Source organism: Balaenoptera physalus, assembly GCF_965194825.1.
Source record: "Balaenoptera physalus genome assembly, chromosome: 8".
NCBI classification, from domain to species: Eukaryota; Metazoa; Chordata; class Mammalia; order Artiodactyla; family Balaenopteridae; genus Balaenoptera; species Balaenoptera physalus.
In genome coordinates, this window is record NC_138887.1 from 12,843,855 (window position 1) to 12,856,702 (window position 12,848).

The following is a 12,848-nucleotide window of genomic DNA, read 5'->3' on the forward strand; positions in this document are numbered from 1 at the left end:
CTGTAATTACAGTATATTTTTCAGGAGTGTGTAAGGAGGACCCAACAAATATATTCCAGGTGTGGACTCTGTACTCGGCAAACAACCAGATTCATTTTTATTTCAGTCTTAATATTGTGGTAATTTTTATTAGATTTCTACTTCGTTTTTCTACTTTCAGTAGAAAGCAGTGTGCAGGCATGTAGGGGACGAAACTCGGCACAATACCAACGGAGGCTTTTACAATTAGATACGCCCAAACCCCTTTCTCCACCACATCTAGGAAGAGGGTACTACTTTCTGTACCTGCCGCCAATTTCAACTCACCCACTGACAGGCTGTTTCCTTAGGCAATGAAAAAACTCCTTAAGTCTCCGATTTCTCCTCTGTGAAATGGGGATAATAATATCCACTACAGAACGGTAACTCGCATGGTGCCTGGACACATTAATATTATGCCCTTCCACAACACTTACTGAGTGCAAGCAGGGTTCTAGGCACTTTACATATATTAATTCCTCTAATCCTTTAACAGCCCCATGTGATAGGCACTATTATCATCCTCCTGTAGCAGATGAGAAGCCACCTGTCAATCACAGTTCTGATTATTTCACAAGACAACAGGACCAGACAAACAGGGATTAGCACTAACCACTCCAGATGGTTCAGTAAGGGAAATAAAACCTAATGCCCTACGACAGCCACTGCATGGAATGAATTAACTTTCCTTCTATCAAACTGGAAAGTACTATCCACAGGAGAATTGACAAAAAATAGTAGCTCAAATAGTTTTCTGGGTTCCGTTGCTTAGTAGAGGAGCCCCAATAGAGAAAAGGCAGTACAACCCTCAACCCTGTCAAACTGTTCTTTGCCTTTGCCTCTGTGTTACCAATAGCCATATGTCCTATTTGCCCAAATTACAGAGCTCCGATTCCCTGTGGTAAAGAAATCAAACCTTAGAAGTCAGACAGGAACATTTGTTTTTGAAGGAAATGTGATACAAAATCTATGTTTAGGGACACGGTGCGATAATCTGTTGAGATATTAGTTAGCTTTTTGATTTTGCTGCTACTGAATCACCCAAGAGTGAAGCAACATTGAGTAGTTCTTATTTTCTATTTCTCCTTATACTCCACCCCTACCTTCTGAGAAGATGGCCAGACTTTCCGCACTCCCTTGCCACAGGCAGGCTGCAAGGCTCAAGCAGAAGGGGCCTGAAGAGAACCTCCCTTCCTTGCTAGAGTTTTCCAAAAGCCTTGTGCTATGGAGACAAAAAGAAGCCACTGCGTTTGGGGTGAGACTGGAGGATAAAGGTGGGAACAGGTGTGGCACAGCAGCAAGAGGAAGAAAAAGATTGCCCCCAACTTAAGGGAGAGCTGGAGGCCTGTGGGACCTCCAGAGAAGGGACCCACAGCTTCCCCCTCACGGACTTCCAGGAAGGAAGTTCGGTCTCCATAGGAAACAACAGCAAAGTGGCCCTACAAGCATGGCTCCATTCAGAGCACCTGAGTCCACCTGGGTCCCCACACACTGGGTCACACAATAATCCCAACACCATCAGATTCCAAGGGACTGGCTGGGGAGATAAAAGTAGGTCCATTACGGGCTCAACCAAGGGGCTTTGGAAAGGCGGGGAAGGCTTCATTCACTCCGTGTGACTCTCACTGTCACAGTGAGTGAGAGCCACGGATGCTGAAAACACTCTGCAGTGTACAGCACCACAAAAGCTGTTCCACCAGATGCCAGTACACTCTGTCGAGAGAAACTGGTAAACAACGGGCATCAAGGGGGAAACGGATTTGGACTAAAAGGCCAAGGACTGCCCTCGAGCACTGTTCTGTGCAACCCCCCGTGATCGCGCCCGCACAACTCTGGAAGAGAGGGAGTCCCCGCATGACTGAGAATGAACTCCCTTCAAGCTGGTGGGATCGGAGCTCAGAGTTGGAATTAGGTTGACTGGAAAGAAATAAGTAACATGGCATTTCTTACACACCGGAGCTTAAGGAGAAGACGGATATGACCCATAGCTATTTCATTTTTAAGAATACAGTGTCAGGGACTTTCTGAAAGCATGATAAGCTCTCGCTCATCCTGTCTCCTGCACACTCCCGAAGATGCACTGCATTGTGCACTGTAATGGCTCTGAAGGTGACTTTCCAGACTGCATCTGTGTCCTAGTTCAATGAAGAAAAATCCAAGCCATCCTTCTGTCCCTAAGAGAACATCCATATTTCTTTGCGCTGACTTTTTTACGAAAATGGAAGCAGTGATTATATTTTTAAAGTTTTATTTTTAAGCTATTTTATTTATAATCAATAAAATATGGTTAAGCATCTGTATATGCATCCATCCCACCTAACAATTGTTACATGTCAGGAGAAGATTGGCAAGAAAGGACTTTGGCAACACTATATAAAGTGACACAAATTATTACTTCATGAGAAATGTCCACACATCACATTAAAAGTGAAGTAAACAGCCACATGCATTTTTTAAAAAATAGAATTAGAAAGAGATGTGAAGCATTTTCAACTTTTGTAGAAAAATTAGTTGGAGGAAAGGAATAAAACACCATTTATGTAGCACCTTCTCTGAAAGTGAAGAAAACCATTACAGGATATAATTAATCTTGAGACCTCTTTACTAAAAAGAAAGAAGGGGCAACATGATCCCTTTTGGGAGAAGCAGAATAAATTCAGATTACTTGCCTAAGGCAGTGATTGGTGGAGATGGGGTCAAAATCCTACATGAAGATTAAGACGCTTGTGAAATCCCATTCTCTTACAAGCACTACACCTTTTTAAAAGATAACATTCATTGAACACTATGTACAAGTCACGATGCTTTATTCTTTTTTCTTTTCTTTTTTTTTAAATTTTTATTGGAGTACGGTTGCTTTACAATGTTGTGTTAGCCTCCACTGCACAACAAAATGAGTCAGCCATACACATACAGAGATCCCCTCCCTTTCGGACTCCCTCCCATTTAGGTCACCGCAGTGCATTAGGCAGAGCTCCCTGTGCTATGCAGTATGTTCCCATCAGTTGTCTATTTTATACATAGCATCAATAATGTATACGTGTCAATCCGTCTCCCAATTCCTCCCTCCCCACCCCTTTCCCCCTTGGTATCCATACATTTGTTCTCTATGTCTAGGTCTCTATTTCTGCTTTGCAAATAAGATCAGCTATACCATTTTTCTAGATTCCACATATATGCGTTAGCATACAGTATTTGCTTTTCTCTTTCTGACTTACTTCACTCTGTATGACAGTCTCTAGGTCCATCCATGTCTCTACAAGTGACCCAATTTCATTCCTTTTTATGGCTGAGTAATATTCCATTGTATATATGTGCCACATCTTCTTTATCCATTTCTCTGTTGATGGACACTTAGGTTGCTTCCATGTCCTGGCTATTGTAAATAGAGCTGCTATGAATATTTGGGTACATGTGTTTTCTTGAATTATGGTTTTCTCTGTGTATGTGCCCAGTAGTGGGATTGCTGGGTCATATGGTAGTTCTATTTTTAGTTTTTTAAGGAACCTCCATACTGTTTTCCATAGGGGCTGTATCAATTTACATTCCCACCAACACTGTATGAGGAGTCCCTTTTCTCCACACCCTCTCCAGCATTTATTGTTTGTAGATTTTTTGATGACGGCCATTTTGACCGGTGTGAGGTGATACCTCATTGTAGTTTTGATTTGCAGCATTTCTCTAATAATTAGTGATGTTGAGCATCTTTTCATACAAATCACTATGCTTTAAATACTCTTCTCACTTAAATCTTGCTGCAATCCAAAGAGACAGATGTAATTTTCCTCATTTCACAATTGAAGAAACTGAGGGCAGTGACATTAAGTAGTTTACACGGGATCACCCAGCAAACAAGTACTGACAGAATTCCAACCAGGACTGTTGGACTCAAAGCCTATGCTCCCAGGCATGAGTCCTCCTTCTCTCTTTACGCCTCACACAGTGAAGAGACTGTATGCATTTCAGAACTAATACTGATTATTCCTAGTAGCCATCAAGGACTCCGGCAGTGACAAAGCATGAACTGACAGGACATATTTTCAATTTCCTTGAAATGCTATGATCATGGAAAAGAATCCTGGCTTTATCTTCCATGCTACTCAATACCCTTCCCCTATCATTAATACTAATCATACCTTATTTTAAGGTATTACTTTTTTAACATGTCTTCCCTGTCAGACTATAAGACCCTTGAGGACAGAAAAAGTGTTCACCATCATTTACCACTAGTCTCAACACCTAAGCACAGTGCCTGGCACAGAGTAGGTGCTCAATAAAACTTGGTTGAATGAATGAATGAAGGTGCCAGAGCAGCCTTGTGAGCTAAGGGAAGCACGGCACAGTGGTGGCACCTGGCTCAGTAAGACTTCGCTGTCAACTGCTGGATCATGATTGACTTGTAGAGAATCTATGGTCAAAGGAGACAAAGCAAGACCAGAGGTCAACAGTAACTAAAGCCCCACCTACCTACAAAACCTTTGAAAACTCTTTACTAATGGCTACCCCCCCAACCTAGGCATGAAACTCTCACACTTGATTTCTCCATGTTTTGAACACCACACTTACTTCCATCTCTAAGTTGCATATATTCATCTTTGTATCACCAGCGCACCATATAGCACCTACATACTCAACTTTTCTCTATCTTCTACCCAATGTACTTAGCATTGACCGACAGCTACTATTAGTTTATGCCCCTTTTTATAACGGCTCTCTTGTATCCATAGTTTTTATCCACAATCAAGCTGTAACTCATATCCCAAATTTATTTCCCACTATCCCTCCCTTCACCTGTTTTAGTGTCAGCTGAAGAGAACTATACCTGCTGATGCCCTGACAACTTTCTTGCCTTTGCTCATGCAGTATATTTTGCACCAAATGCCCTTCATTTTCACACCTGAGCCCAGTTCAACTATCATTTCCTCCAGGAAGGCTTCACAAACTCATTCCAAATGGACATAACCCTTTCCTCATCTCAATCCCCACATTTTATCTGTACTTTTTTGTTGACAGATATAACTTTACTCTGTAAATTCAGATATTGCTTTATATTTTCAACTAGATGGTAAGCTCCCTAAAGGCAAAGGCCATACATCATTCACTTCTTTATCTTCCACATCAAGTAGAACAGGGCCTTCTACATAGTGGCTGCTTTATAACTGTAAGTTGAGTGAATAAAGGAATGAATAAAAGGTTAAGTGCATTTTTTGTTCAGTTATTCTTAAGTCTTGAATCTGGCTTAACGAAAATAGCATTACTCATCCATACATCATAAACCCTAATTCAGTTTTTCTCATAAGCTAGCTATGAAATTCAGGCTGGTTACTCCATGGGTTCGAGTTTCCTCATCTGAAGAAAAGATGAACTACAGCTGATCTCTCAGGCCATTACCAATATGTAAAAATATGACAGTGTAAAATATGTGGATAATTCCAAGCAGAGGAAACACAATTCCCCTTACCTTTGTCTAGTAAATTTCAGTCTTTCTTCAGAGTTCAACTCACCATCACTTCTACAGAGAAATTTCCCTGATGACCAGGACTACATCAAATCCCTCCACATAATGCTCATACAGCACCATAAACCTCCACTTTGCAGAATTTACCATACTTATCATTTTTGTTTCTATGATTATTTAATTAAAGTCTATCCCTACTCATCCCCTGTATATTCAATAAGATGAATGAATGAGTGTAATCTGTTTTAGGATATAAGGTTTTACAAAGCAAAAACATTTTTTTCAGTAGTTCTCTTTGTAGTTATATAATCACATATGTTTCAGCACTTAAATATTTTCCAAAGATGAGGGACAAAGCTAGGTGGTCACAACTTCAAAGAGTTAACATAGTTTTCAAAGAGCCTAGCTTGTCATTTCATCAAAGTTTATATGTTCAAAGAATATGGTCTCTGATAGACTTTTTTTTTGGCCATGCTGAGTGGCATGCGGGATCTTAGTTCCCCAACCAGGGATTGAACCCATGTCCCCTGCACTGGAAGTGTGGGGTCTTAACCACTGAACCACCAGGGAAGTCCCTCTGATAGACTTATTTCTAAATGGGAAATCTCTTTTGTTTTATTTCAGCTCTTTCTTATTTTTATCTGTACTTTTTTTCTCTATTCAAAAGAAATTTATCTATAAAACAACTCACCCCATGTGTTTTCTTGGATCATTAGTTAGGTAAAAATACCAATTTAGAGATTCTTTTTATGACGTAGAAAGTAAGCCCCCTAATATGAGCAGGAAAAACAAGAATGTTTCTTTGTAAACAGCTACAATTTAATATTTGATTTTTTAAATCAACAAACAGAAATTTAAAAGATTTAAGAATTAACTAAATAAAATATCAATGACATCATCTTTTTTTAAACATCTTTATTGGCTTATAATTGCTTTACAATGGTGTGTCAGTTTCTGCTTTGTAACAAAGTGAATATGTATAATACATATGTCCCCATATCTCTTCCCTCTTGTGTCTCCCTCCCTCCCACCCTCCCTATCCCACCCCTCTAGGTGGAATGACATCATCTTTTAACACTGCAAATCTTCAATGTGAATAAGGCAAGTCTAAAACTTATCTTAATGATAAAACTAATCCAAGCAGTAGGAAATAAAATCTGAAATGCTTTCCTTGATATAAACATTTGAAACTTATTGGTTTATTTTTCTTTATCCCATGAATACTTTTGAATTAACACAAATACATTTGATTTAACAAGCTGTAACATTTTATACCTCTCTAAGTCCACACAAACCATTATAGTTAGTACTATAATTATGAGTTAAAGGTATGACCTTAGACACAAAGCCAAAGCTTTCTATCTTCTTTCATGTGCTCCTTTCTGTACACTTGGGGGGTATTCCTTTCCATAAAAAGGAGAAACTGACTGAAACTAGTGACACGTGACCTCTTCCTATCCAATAAAGTGGAGTGCCCAATCCTTGAGAGTGATGTTCCCTCAAGGGATGACACAGTATGAGCTAAGCTCACTTCCACCTTAAAATAGGTTTTCACTTTTTTAATCACGTGTATAAACACGTGAAGGATAAACCTACAAGCAATAAAATTCTATTCCTGACAACATAATTCTGAAAGTCACTAGGATCATGCAAGATTCTGAAAAACATATTCATTCTATCAGAAAAGCCACATGCTCTTAAAACAGGTTATATAGAGACATAGGAAAATAAATATACTAAAGAGCAGTGCTTATTTTTTCAAATAATTTAGGTGTTTTTTGAAAAATAAAAACAGCACTATTAAATAAAAATTATTACTGTATGTCTTAATTATCACACTCAAGACATTTTTAGAGTTATACAGACACACACACACCCCCCTCCCCCGATGGCAGGAACTACAATTACACCAGTTCTGCATAGTCCGCAGCACTTGGCATGATGGGTTGGATGAATAAGTTAAGTTCATTGACTCCTTCTGAAATAACTGGCCAGGGCTTCCCTGGTGGTGCAGTGGTTAACAATCCGCCTGCCAATGCAGGGGAAATGGGTTCGAGCCCTGGTCCAGGAAGACCCCACATGCCACGGAGCAACTAAGCCCGTGCACCACAACTACTGAGCCTGCGCTCTAGAGTCCGCGAGCCACAACTACTGAGCGCACGGGCCACCACTACTGACGCCCGCATACCTGAAGCCCGTGCTCCGCAGCAGGAGAGGCCACTGCAATGAGAGGCCCACGCACCACAACTAAGAGTAGCCCCCGCTCGCCGCAACTAGAGAGAGCCCGCGTGCGGCAACGAAGACCCAAAACGCAGCCGAAACTTTTAAAAAATAAAATAAAATACTATAACTGTCCAATGAAAAAAATATAAAATACATATAAGCACAAATGACTGACATGAAAAAAGACCACTCATTGTTTGGTTACTTAAACAAAACTGACACTTTTCCAGATGTTATGTAGTTATTTGGTTTGATGGGATTTTCGTGTGTCCATTTGTTTGTGATTTTGAATGATTAGGATTTTTAGTACAGTGGGAGAGATGGGGGGGATGATATGATATGGACTTGCCAATATATTCCTTATTAATGTTTGTTTGTTTTGGTTGTTTTGGCTGCATCGGGTCTTAGTTGTGGCACGCGGGATCTTCGTTGAGGTGTGCGGGATCTTTCGCTGTGGCATGCGGCTTGCCTCTAGTTGCGGCATGTGGGTTTTCTCTCTCTAGCTGTGGTGCACGGCTTCAGGGTGCGTGAGAATGTATTAAGTTTTATTACATCCATAGTAGCCAGGATGGGTCTAGGGTGTCTCCTAAGACATAGAAACAATCTCATCACACTGATCTGGAAATTACTGAATTCTGTATTTTTTTCTGAACAACCAGTCAACAAATATAGGGTTTTTTTCTTTTTTTACAAAAGCAAAAATGGCAATGCTTTATAGCTGGTTTTCAAAAGAACTGGACTTTTAAAAAACAAAACTGTAAAGGTTTCATAATCACATTTTAATATTTTACCCGTGTGAACAAAAGATCAAAGTATTATAAGACTTGGGCAAAAAGCCTAAGTAATACAACTCTCTTATAATATCCCTGCAAAAGTGAGCTAAAAATACAATTTACATATTATCAAAAGTTTCTTATTAATATTATTATTACTACTACTATTACTACTATTACTACCACAACTACTACTACTACTATTACAGCCCGCCACATTCAGGAGCATACAGACCTGCAGCATAATACTATCATAAAAATCAAACTGACTCTTGAAGAAGCAAAGGATTCAATGAACCTAAAGAGGTAAAAGAAAATGGATTCTATCTCTCACTCTTCTCAACACATTCTACTGTACTCCACCTACTGAGAATAGATACTAATACATCTTTCACGCAGATAGCATTGTTTCAGTAGCACAAACTAGGTGTGACCACAGTAAGCAACGGGCCTTACTAACTAATTACAAGCCAGAAAAGAAAGGCTACACACTCATTTTTCTAAAACCAACATTCTCATTTAATAGACATTTACTAAAGTAAATAATTCTATATCATTTCAGGGGAAGACAGTAAAAAGAAAGAAGGGAGTCATAAAACCTCTACCCCAAAAACCTAATAAAATAAATACAAAAAAAGGAAAAGAATCAAAAAAGAAAGGGGGAGAGAATGGAGTTGTAGAAACAAAGTTTTTGTATAATATTGAAACTAAGTTACTATTAACATGAACTAGATTTTTATAAGCTAAAATATTCATTGTAGTCCCCAGGATAACCACTAAGAAAATAACTCGAAAGAATATAACTTTTTAAGGAAGGAATTAAAATGGTACACTAGAAAATATCTATTTAACAAAAGCCATATGTTTAGAAAACGCTTGTTCAACTAAGCCATTCAAATTCAGACTTTTTAAAAAAACACCGGACTTGTCACACCAGACTCATCTGCAGGCTGAATTCAGTCCATGAACCACTCTTTCAGTTTGTGACATCCCTGGTTCTGCAGATCTAGATTTTGCCTTTCCTTTAAGGCTTTCTCGTACTACTTCTCCCATTAAAATTGTGATGATCTCCTCAATTTGGATTAATACTTTGCCTCTGTCTCCACTTGATGGAAAGAAAAAGTAAAGAATATGGAGCCAGAAGACTGGGGATAAATCTATCTGCTCATCTATGATTTAAGGTAATTAATATCTCTGAACCTCAATTTTCTCAACTGTAAAATGAAGATAACAACACCTACCTCACAAGGTCATTTTGAAGGTTGGATCAGAAAATACATGTAAAAAGCACCATACAAATATTAATTCAGACTATAATTGCTGATTTTCCTCATCTTCATCCCAGAAAGTGGCTTTCACTCATGGGCGAGATTAATATTCCTCTTTTCTCAGTCCTATATGAGCACTTGCCCAACAAAGTGCCTGACACACTATTAATATTTTGCCTTATGGGTTTATATGCATCTCTAAGTATGGTGCCATGTAACTCGGTTGCTTCACTAAGAATTTCAAGTCTTACTTCACAGCAAAAAAAATAAGAAATGAAAAAAATATTAACCAGAACATCTTTGTATTTGACCAGATGACAGATGGGGTCCTAGTTATATATGCCAATAACAGCAGACATAAAAAGAAAAAATTAATATAGCTATTTTGTACCTACCTTTATGAACTCTTTATGATAATTCAACTTGCAAATACTTTTTATCTATGGAATATGTGAAACATCCTCACAGATTTCTATTATTCCTGTCATTGACTCATTCCTATTAAAACTGAGTTATCTTGTCAAAACTCCTGAAAATACTTTCCAAAATTAATTTGCCACAAACAGAATGAGCCAATCGGAGATAAATCACCTGTTTATCTCTGCTGTTACTTACAAAAATAAACTTGCACTCAACTTCCAATATCAAGGACACTCAGAAATACACATATATAGACAGAATGAAGCCCTCAGTATCTTCCTAATTTGAATTTTGAAGGACTTCCTTGTATTATATTCCTTCTTTAGGATTACGTACTCTCCCACTGAAAATTCTCACATGTCAAAAATGAGTGTCCTCAAATTATGAGGGTATTATTAACTTAAAAGTAATTTTTAAATATCATAATGCTCTTCAGGGATAAAAATCTATAAAGCTTTAGGGTTACTTTTCACTGATCTAAAATTGATATAAATCATTCTATTACAGCAAAGTGGAAAACTTATATTTCTAGAATCTTCAACTTCTCCATACAAAGTATAAGAAGGAAAAAAAAATGTAGCTTCCTAATTTAATTTTAAATCCTATCATCTAGGAATTTATACTATCATAGTTTTACTCCTTTGGACTTCACTGGTAGTAATTTTCACCTATGAATTCTCTGAAATGGTTTAGTAATAATTATTGCTATGACATACAATGAAACCACATGATATGTTTTTTATACACAGTATATAAATCTTGATTCTTAGAGTCGGCTCTTGCAAACTAATAGCCCTCTGTGTATATATATGTATGCTATGACTTCTTTTATGAAAAATCAATATGAACGTAAGATTATGAATTCTTAGGCACAGTGTATCTAGGTTACTTGCATTAAACTTTGCAGTTATTTGATCAAGAGTGTACCTGCTTCTGGGCTTCCCTGGTGGCGCAGTGGTTGACAATCTGCCTGCCAATGCAGGGGACACAGGTTTGAGCCCTGGTCTGGGAAGATCCCACATGCCATGGAGCAACTGGGCCCGTGCACCACAACTACTGAGCCTGCGCGTCTGGAGCCTGTGCTCCGCAACAAGAGAGGCCGTGACAGTGAGAGGCCCGCGCACCGCGATGAAGGGTGGCCCCCGCTCGTCGCAACTGGAGAAAGCCCTTGCACAGAAACGAAGACCCAACACAGCCATAAATAAATAAATAAATAAATTAATTAATTAATTTAAAAAAAAAAGTATACCTGTTCCTCACAGTCACATCTGTTCCTGTGTTTCAGACATATACTAACTTTTCCTGTAAATAAGAGTTTTTCATGGGATAATCTGTTCTCTTAGCATTCTCTGTGATCTTTAGGTTTCTCTTTAAAGGTTTATGTAGATGTATGGTTTATGTGTCTGAATTAATTTTACAGATTTTTCCATTGACTTAAAAAATTAATTCTATTAAGAATTAAGATAACACTTGAATGGTGTTTTCCAGCTGAGAAATATACATGTACCAGGAAAATCAGAAGAAGCAAAACTCTGAAGGGTATCCCTATTCAAATGGTAAATAATGTATAAAGAGCTCAAAGGAAAAAAGTGCTTAAGACCAGTCATGGCACAATTTAAAAAATCAGATTAATGCATTTAGTGTGAAAATAAGAGAAAAATACAAAAAGAGTGAATAATTCAGTATATTTCAACAGCCAGTTTTACTCATCAATTGCAAAGTGCTTTGTGAACATTAATTAATCAAAGATGTAGGGTCTAAGATGTGCAGTACATTTTGTAATGGCCTCAATCGGTCTTCAAAATTCCAGATAACTAATAAGAAAGAGAGACACCTGACAGATGACGTTACAGACTGTCTCTGTGTGAATCTGTCAGCTCTTCAACTATTATTTCATTACTGGACTTGTAAGACAACAGGAAGAGCCTCAGAAAAATAAAACCCCAAAACAAAACTTTAAATAAAAACCTCAAGCCAGTAAGACCACATCAAAAACATACACACAACCTTAGGTTTCATTTGAAGGATGTGTTGTGTAATCTTGATATTAAAAAAACAAAGCACATTGTACTCCTTAAGTTATACTATTTTTAACACACATATATACACACCCCCAAGCAAATAATTGTTTCCTGTTTACTTAAAACAATTATGAAGAATTTCCTGTGAACATGATTTTTAAATTAGAGAGAAGAAAATCAGAAGATTCTCTTCCTCCTATACCTCAGGAAATGAAATGGACTTTTTAAAATAATCTTTTCAAATATCAGCACAATGCTGAGTGTTATCTCTGAGCAGTGACAATTAAAATACTAAGGAAACAATATCAACAGTCTTTAATGACTGAAAACATCTTCTAAAAATATTAAATTTAACGAATCTCTGGTGCATAGCTGAGGTTTCTTTGTAATATTTTCAAACAATGTGCAATATTTTGGCAAGTTCCCAAACCTGCTCATTTAGCAGGAGTAAACAAAATATTCATTTTCTTTATTTTTTTAATAACTTTTAGGAAGTTGAAGTGCACAGGAAATCATGCTTTGCCTTCATCTGACTCCACAGCTGCATTCCTTAAAGTTCATTACTGATTTTCTTTTGTGCAGTAACCTTTCCAACTCTACACTCACCTGGCATCACCATTTACTATGTGCTCACCAGCTGTAGAAGAAATCCAAATAACAAATCAAA

The 12,848-nt window shown here is 37.9% G+C and overlaps 1 protein-coding gene across 15 annotated transcripts in view; it reads right to left on the reverse strand.

Moving 5' to 3' along the window:
• SUGCT (succinyl-CoA:glutarate-CoA transferase) overlaps positions 1-12,848 on the reverse strand; it is a 789,655-nt gene that overhangs the window by 606,483 nt on the left and 170,324 nt on the right. The window lies entirely within an intron of this gene.